At 34.8% G+C, this 8,647-nt stretch overlaps 2 long non-coding RNA genes across 2 annotated transcripts; both read right to left on the reverse strand.

Annotated features, from left to right (window-relative positions):
• Positions 1-6,170: 6,170 nt before the first annotated feature.
• LOC124897785 lies at positions 6,171-7,807 on the reverse strand. Its single transcript, XR_007054728.1, has 2 exons — positions 7,746-7,807; positions 6,171-6,753 (listed from the first exon to the last, which is right to left on the reverse strand). It is a non-coding gene; the product is annotated as an uncharacterized LOC124897785 (long non-coding RNA).
• Positions 7,808-7,898: 91 nt separating this feature from the next.
• On the reverse strand, positions 7,899-8,641 carry LOC107868630. The gene is made up of 4 exons (XR_007054727.1): positions 8,499-8,641; positions 8,264-8,388; positions 8,052-8,165; positions 7,899-7,950 (listed from the first exon to the last, which is right to left on the reverse strand). It is a non-coding gene; the product is annotated as an uncharacterized LOC107868630 (long non-coding RNA).
• Between the last annotated feature and the right edge of the window lie 6 nt (positions 8,642-8,647).

Below are 8,647 nucleotides of genomic sequence, written 5' to 3' on the forward strand. Positions count from 1 at the left end.
TTGAGTCCTTTTTTCTTGGACAAGAAAAAAAAGAGAGGGGGGGGGGGTGGCGTGGGGTAGGGTTAGGTAGGTGGTGATTTGTCATTTTCTTATTGGAGAGGGTTGTTAGGGTGTTAAAAGAATAAAAGCTTGTTAGGGATTTTGTTGAGAGTTATTTTTTTTTTTTGTATTTTTTTTTTGGTGGGATATAATCATGTGGGTGAGGGTATATGATAAGGTAGAAATGTATAAAATCGAACTTTTGAGGGGGACAAAATTACGTGTCTACAATGAAGTGACATAAACAACAAATCCTCTTTTACTTTAACAAACTTAAGTTGAAAGTTTTTATTTCAAACTAAATTTAAACACACATGGCATAATCATGGGAAGACACACGCAAAAAAATTAAAGTTAAATAAGATGAAAGTTATATTTTTAAAATACACACGATATAATTATGGAAATGCACACACACACAAAAATTAAGCTAAATAAGATAAAAGTTTTATTTTTAGGCATAAAAATTTAAAGCTTGGAGGGTATTTTGGTAATCAATTAATTTATTCTTAGAAATTATACCATGCATATTACTTTGAATACAACAAACCAAACACTCAATAAAAAATAATCTCAGTATAACTAATTCCAGTATAACTTATCCCATCATAACTTATCCCAACATAACTAATCCCAGTATAACTACATTCCCAACCAAACGACCTAACATTTTTATATTATGAGATAATAGAAGGTGATAGAGAACACACTTCTATTAAATTATTCATTTTAGACTTGCAATAAATAAGTAAAAATAGAAGCATCAAAAATTAAATCTTTAATGGAAGGGAATAAGATAAAATACTTATATACTACATATGTTAAATGTACCAAGGAAAACTATATTTTAATTTGTTATAAAGGAAGAAAAATTAAAAAGTGAGTGTTACCAACAAATTTGTACAAATATTTATAGATTGGAGACTAAAATATTTTTATTATAAGTATTTTATGAGAGAAATATCTAAATAAATTATTATTGCGTAAAATGCGGTCAAATTCACTAATATAGTAATAATATGTCATTATAACTTCAATTACACTTGTAATATATACACTAACGACATGTAAAACTTAAATTCAGTCTGGAAAATAATAAACCCTAGACAACTACTCTAAATAAACTCATTGACTTTATAGGTTATGGTAGAATAACCTCTATAGTTATTTAGAGTGTAATTTCACAATTAAAGTTTGAAGAAGATAAGATCTATGTACGCAGCCTTATTCTATCATAATCTTTATAGTTAAAAAGACTGTTTTCAACCCTTTGGCAACCCTCCTTCTTTATTCAAAATTGAGATCGACAATATGAGCAAGCTCAGACACGGCAGAGTTACAGTGAACATAACAATTAATTAAACAAATGTAACAACCCCACCCCCTCAAGCTAGATTGCGGGTGTTAGAAGCTGTACAGTTAGCTAGTTATGTACATAATTCTACTAGGTGGTGGTATAATTGTGAGAATTTAAGTCAAACCCCAGTAGAAATTCTGCGATGGCATGATCTTTTTTTCTCCCAGCATACCTAGGTGAAATTTAACGATATAAATCACAAAAAATTTGATCTCTAATGAATGGTATAAATCCGAAAAAATGTCATAAATAATCCCTTATCTTATGAGTAGATCTAAAATAGTCCTTTAACTATATAATATTCAATTTTGGTCCTTTAACTATTTAAAAACTTATAAAGTTTGATCTTAAACTATTTTTATCAAGTTTGATATTTGTCTTTTTTTAATATAAACAACGTAGAAGATATACTAACGGAACCCTGCCTCCGTGAGATTCTCTCTTCTTGCTACTTCTTCCCCATGACTTTGTCATTTTTGCTATAAATTTTCTCGGGCCACTTTCTTTAAACTACTCAGAGCATGTCCAAAATCTCCATCTTGAATTTTGCTTTATTAAAATTTTCTTCAATGGTAATAAAAGGAGTTCGGAGCCTAAATGGCAAATTTTTTCATTCAAAATTTCAAAGAGGCATATGAAAATGTAAAAATTTCAAAACAAAGGTGTTTACCTTCTCCATTAAAAGTTAACAGCGTCAGTTACATGTAACGTACAAGGTAAAAATATGATTTTGCCTTACAACATAAATGGAGCCACTTAACTTATTCTTTGACTGAAGAAGTTGGTGGAGGCTTGAAAATTTAATGACATCAATGTACTCTCTCCGTCTATCTTTATTTATCCACTTTTCTATTTTGAGATGTCTAATATTACCTGTTCAATTTATGAAATTAATGGATACTTTATTCATTTTTACCTATTTTACCTTTGGTATTAAATACAATACATCACTCATTGCATTTTTCAAAGCAAAAAATTTACTATATACAAAAGGTGATATAGTAAAATCTCCCATCTATTTATTATTTCTTAAGGCATATGTCAAATCAAGAGAACAAATATTTATGGATAGAGGCAATATCTAGTGAAAATTTATTTCAACTGTAGTGCAAGGTTGAGAGACTGATTTACCTTACAACGCAAAATGTGTCCCTAATTACCTTATTAGTTTTCTTATATAAACCACATATAATTTCATTCATTTCTTATTCACATTATTTGTTTGTTCACCCGTTTCACTCATCATTCACATTATTTGGGTATTTGTTCTTGTTCTTGTTCAAAGTCTTCATAAAATATTTTGCACTTTAAGGTATATTTTAATCACCTTTTTATATAATTATTTCAATACCTAACAAACAAGTATGTAGTATCAATGTTATTAATCATCTTTTTAGCTTACTAATTTGTCAAAAATTGTTGTTGTCATACCAACTTATTAACTATCTAATTCTTTTTGAATTTGTTGTTTGCACAACAAAGATATTAAATTTGATCATGCATGTGAAAAAATTTTGCCCTTTAGGCTCTGGATTCCCTTTAGTTGCATGCATGTGTAAATTGATCAATTCATCAAATTATTACTTGATATAAATGTTCATTAAACACATATCAGAACTAGTTTTAATTTTATTTTTGTATAGATATGGAATATCAACAATTTGTCCATCCAAGAGGCACATTAAAGGGAGAAAAGACATGTTTGATAGTACAACATGATAATAATTAATGATTTTTGACAACATGTTAAAAATCATCCGTTTCATTTCCATCTTCTTAATTATTTTAATATTTGTGATTTTAGGGGCGTTATAGATGTTGAATACGTTCCTTGCGATTATTTCCTTATTCCTGCACTGGTTGAAAGGTGGTAGCCAGAAACGCATACCTTTCATCTGAGAATGGGTGAAGCGACTATAACCTTACAAGACATGAAACTCATGTATGGAATAATTGTAGATGTTAGATGCATTCCTTGCGACTATTTTCTTATTACTTGACTTACAATCTGCCAGCAAAAGGGAATTTATTCCCTCCCTTGTCAGCGGTAAATCCCATCTTGTAGACACTTCTCCCCTAGTGAAATTTAGCGGTATATCCCATCTTGTAGACACTTCTTCCCTAGTGAAATTTATTCCCTATTTTTCAGTCAAAGGATAAGGTAAGTGACTCCATTTACCTTGTAATGTAAAATCTCAATTTTACCTTGCACTTTTTCAATAAAGGATAAGGTAAGTCACCCCATGTAGGCGTATTAAGGTTGAGAAGGTCAAAGGGGCTATTCGTAGGATGCATCGGGGTAGGGCGGCGGGGCCAGATGAAATTCTAGTGGATTTTTGAAAGAGTACTGGTGGAGCAGGTTTGGAGTGGTTGATAAGGTTGTTTAACATCATTTTTAGGGCGGCAATAAGATGCTTGAAGCATGGAGGAAGAGTACGATGATTCATTTATATAAGAACAAGGGAGACATCCAGATTTGCAACAACTATAGAGGTATTAAGTTGTTAAGTCATGCTATGAAGGTTTGGGAATGAGTGGTTGAGATAAGACTGAGAATCGTGACTATCTCTGGGAATCAGTTCGATTTCATGCTAGATCGCTCGACTACTGAGTCCATTCACCTTGTGAGGAGATTAGTGGAGCAATTTTGGGAGAGAAAGAAGGAGTTTCACGTGGTGTTTATTGATCTTGAGAAAGAATATGACAAAGTGCCTAAGGAGATTCTGTGGAGGTGCTTGGAGGCTACAGGGGTGCCTGTGGCGTACATTATGTCAATTCAGGACATGTATGATGACACGAAGACTCGTGTAAGGACGGTAGGTGGAGATTCAGAGCACTTTCCGATTTTGATAGGATTGCACCAGGAATCGACTCTTATCCTTTTTTAATTTGCCTTGGTGATGGATGTTTTGATGCGACATATTCAAATGGTGGGTGCCTTGGTATATGTTATTTGCTGACGATTGACGAGACTCAGGGAGGAGTTAATGATAATTTGGAGATTTGGATACAGATCCTTAAGTCTAAAGGATTTTGGTTAAGCAGGACCAAGATGGAGTACTTGGAGTGTAAGTTTAGTGATGTGTCACAGGACGCGGACATGGTTGTGAAGCTGGACTCTTAGGTCATTCAGAAAAGGGAGAGTTTAAGTATTTGGGTCTAAATTCAGGGCAATGGTGAGATTGACGACGATGTCACGCATCGTATTGGGGCAGGGTGATTGAAATGGAGGCTCGCTTCGGGAGTTTTATGTGATAAAAAGGTGCCCCCAAAGCTTAAAGGTAAGTTCTACAGAGTGGCAGTCCGATCGGCTATATTGTATGGAGCAGAGTGTTGGCCTGTTAAGAAATCTCTTATCCAAAAGTTAAAGATGGCGGAGATGAGGATGTTGCGATGGATGTGTGGTCATACCAGGAAAGATAGGGTGAGAAATGAGATTATTCGAGAAAAGGTGGGAGTGACTTCGGTGGAGGACAAGATGTGAGAAGTGAGGTTATGTCGGTTCGGACATGTGATGGGGAGGGGTTCTAATGCTCCAGTGCGGAGGTGTGAGACACTAGTTATGGATGATTTTAGGCGGGGTAGAGGTAGGCCGAATAAATATTGGAGGGAGGTAATTAGTCATGATATGGAGTAGTTACAACTTACAGAGGACATGACCCTTGATAGGAAGGTGTGGAGGATACGGATTAGGGTAGAGGATTAGGGGGTGGGAGTGCGTCGGTAGCAGTGGGGGAGTGTTCTTTATTTGTGTCTGAAGTTTCTTGGTCGTGGTGTTGGGTGTTGTCTATGGTTTCAGATTTATAGTTTTTAGTATTATCTCGTGGCTCTAGTATTATCTTGTGGATAGCGTTGTTAGTTTACTTTGCATACTGTACAAGTTTATATACATTTATGTTTTGTGTTTGTTATATTGTTATTGGTTATAAACCGGAGGTATATCGAAAATAGCCTCTCTACTTCGCCTGAGATTGTGGTATGGTCTGCGTACATTCTAGCCTCCCCAGACCCCACTAGGTGGAAATACACTGGGTATGCTGTTGTACTTTATCATGAAACTGATATCGTTCATTTTTAATGGACAAAGTAAGCATCTGTGTTTACCTTGTTCGTTTTGGAATTTTTCCATTTTCATATGCCCATTTGGAATTTTGAATAAAAAAGTCTTCCCCTTTAGGCTCCGAAGCATCGAACTTTGTGTTATTATCATTTTCTTCGAAACATAGCATATTCAAGCCATGAGCAACAATAAAATACTTTCTTTTATTAGAGCTTGTGTCTTCTATCCTGAGAAATTTTATTTTGAATTGTTGAGGTTAGGGGAATTTGAGGAAAATGTGGCAAGGAAAGACAAAGAAATGAGGAAATGAGTTACGATTTAATTTCACGGAAGCAGAAATTTTGTTAATATAAATCCTATATTGTTTATATAAAAACTAGTCAAAGACCAAATTTGATAAGTTTTTAAATAGTTACAAGGATCAAAACTGATAAGTGTATAGTTAAGGCACTTTTCATACCTACTCTTATAGTTAAGGAACTATTTATGACGTTTTCTCGTATAAATCCCATATCAGTGAAGGACGAGAACCCTGGGCTTCTTATAAGGCTTGAAAGATCCTCAGGGCGGCTCTATGGCTAGGCCAGTGAGTCCGTTATGTCTATAATGAAAAAGTCAGGTAAAAGTTGTTTGTCCCAACAGAACGAAAATCTGCATAGGGGATAATTTTAGTTCTTAAAGATTGTTTGTGCCTACCGAACAAAAGTCTGCCTATAGAACCAACAAAGAACCCGCCTCTGGATTCTTCAATATTGTATTTCGCCATGAATTCACATTTTATCTGCTATAGAGAACGTCCTAGCTAGAGAAATAATACCACCTCGCATACATAGAGTCTCAAACTCACTATGGAGTACTTGAAGTTGCGGTCATTTCGCCTTTACCATTCATTGATGCGTCTTCTTCATGGAATTCCATATTTGTTTAGAAGTATCCTTGCAAAGTATGATTTCCAGTATTGAGCGATCAATAGCAAAAAGAGGTGATTCTTTACTTTGTGATCGTCCTTTAACTTTAGATTGTCCAACTCTATCATTTGTGCTTCCGACAAAGACATGTCAGTGGATGAATCTTGCACGCCAACAATGACAACTGGTCAATACTCCTTAGACCTAGGAAAATTCTCCATCAACATGTTGTAATGGTCATAATGACCATCAATAACAACAATAACATCATACCCAGTGAAATCCCACAAGTGAGGTCTGAGGAGCGTTAAGTGTATGCAAACCTTACCACTACCTCGGAGAGGTAGAAAAGCTGTTTCCAAAAGACCATCGGCTCAAGCGCAACAAATCTAAGTACAAAAAAAGAAGAAAACAAAGAAGAAAATATAGCAACTAACAAGGGAATTGTGCAAAATCTACAAAAAAAAGAAACACAAACAACAACAAATAATACAATAATCAAAATAGAATAAACAACAGACTATAATAGATTCAACAAGTAGGTACTACAATACTACTGGTAGTACAATGACAAAGCAACAAGACTAAATCCTCGAAAAGCAAGACAACACTCCTACCTGACTAACCTTCTACTCTAATACGCGTCTCACACACCCTTTTATCTAAGGTCATGTCCTCGGTAACTTAAAGTTGTGTCATGTCCTGTCTAATCACCTCTTCGTCCTATCTCTATCTCTCCTCATACCTACTATATCCAACCTCTCGCATCTCCTCACTGGGTGTCTGTACCTCACCTATTCACATGTCCAAACCATCTCATATTGCTTCCTTCATCTTGTCTACCAAGGGGGCCGCTCCATCTTATCTCGAATAACATCGTTCCTAATCTTATCACACTTAGTATGGCCACACATGCACCTAAGTATTCTCGTCATTGTAACGTGCACATCTTCTCAACATGAAAGTTTTTGACCTGTCAACACTTCACAATATACGACAATGTCGGTATAACCAGTACTACTCTATAAAACTTAGCTTTTAGTTTCAATGGTAGTGACCATCAAAGCAGAATAGCACATTGAACAAATTTGCAGATGCCATCGTTTTGTATTACAGCAAAAAGGAAACTCTCTTTCTGGCTCAAATGACAAATGATAAGAATTAACAGCAGCAATAAATGAAAAGATTCTGCAAGTGGAAGCACTTTCAGTTGACGTTGCAATAATCAATAGTTTAAGTACAATGGATAAAATACTAAATAAAAGAACTCGTTTTTACTCCAAATAAATCTAAATCTGAACTGACTTCACTAGTCCAGTAGCCAGATTTGCCAACAGATAGTGATATATTTGTTGATTACAAAGGTTGGTAAGGCAACCACCTTCTAAGCATAGCCAGGCTTTCACGAGGTAAATACTCCGGTGGAGTATGCCCTGCTCACTGTTAAACAAAGAAGACGCGCTTTTAAACACAAATTATTTGGCAGAATTTTATCTGAAAACAAAGTGAAAGAAACTAGCTTGAAAGGAAGTTTACTAGCCTTCACTGTCACAAATGTCATCCGATTTGAGTAACTTCTCATATAACTGAAATTGTTGAGAGAGTTTAACTTTCATATACTGGCAGAGTCTATGACTAGTATACAAGAATTTTAAAGTGTCCAAAATGTGTTAGATCAAGAACTAACCCGGCAACTTGATCATCAACGAACCATGGTCGCCATTCATCAACAACGGAGTAGTTAAGAGATTTTATCCATGCGATAGTTGATTGGAAAGGAACTTGCTTGTCATGATCTCCACTGCTCGATTCAGAAACAATAGAGAGAACTTATTAGTTTAACTATTTCTGTTTATAGTTATTCCAATGTTGTAAACGGAATAAATATTTCTACTCAACCTGAATATAAGAGATCTGTAACCTTTGCTACTGAGGTTTGCATGATATGGTATGGTATTCGTGACCTTTATTTTATAGAATGGAAATACAAAAAGTTTACATCGCGCCCATTTTTCAATAAAACCCTGTTATCAAAGTATTTTGGTCATATTTCTGTTTGAGTTGAAGCTCTACGCATTGACAATTAAAAAGTAACATAAATTCATTTAGTATTGTGTAACATCCTTTATCATACCTTCCGAATGTTTAGGGCCTCTTGAACTTGAGCATCATTACCCCAATGATTAGAGCTTATGTACCAATCTTCCTAAAGCAATTGCAACTTGTAAGTTCTTATGAGCATTTTAGAGATAAAGAATGCAATTACTTTGTAAATACTCACAC

The sequence above is a fragment of the Capsicum annuum genome, chromosome 4 (assembly GCF_002878395.1).
Source record: "Capsicum annuum cultivar UCD-10X-F1 chromosome 4, UCD10Xv1.1, whole genome shotgun sequence".
In the NCBI taxonomy this organism is placed as follows: Eukaryota; Viridiplantae; Streptophyta; class Magnoliopsida; order Solanales; family Solanaceae; genus Capsicum; species Capsicum annuum.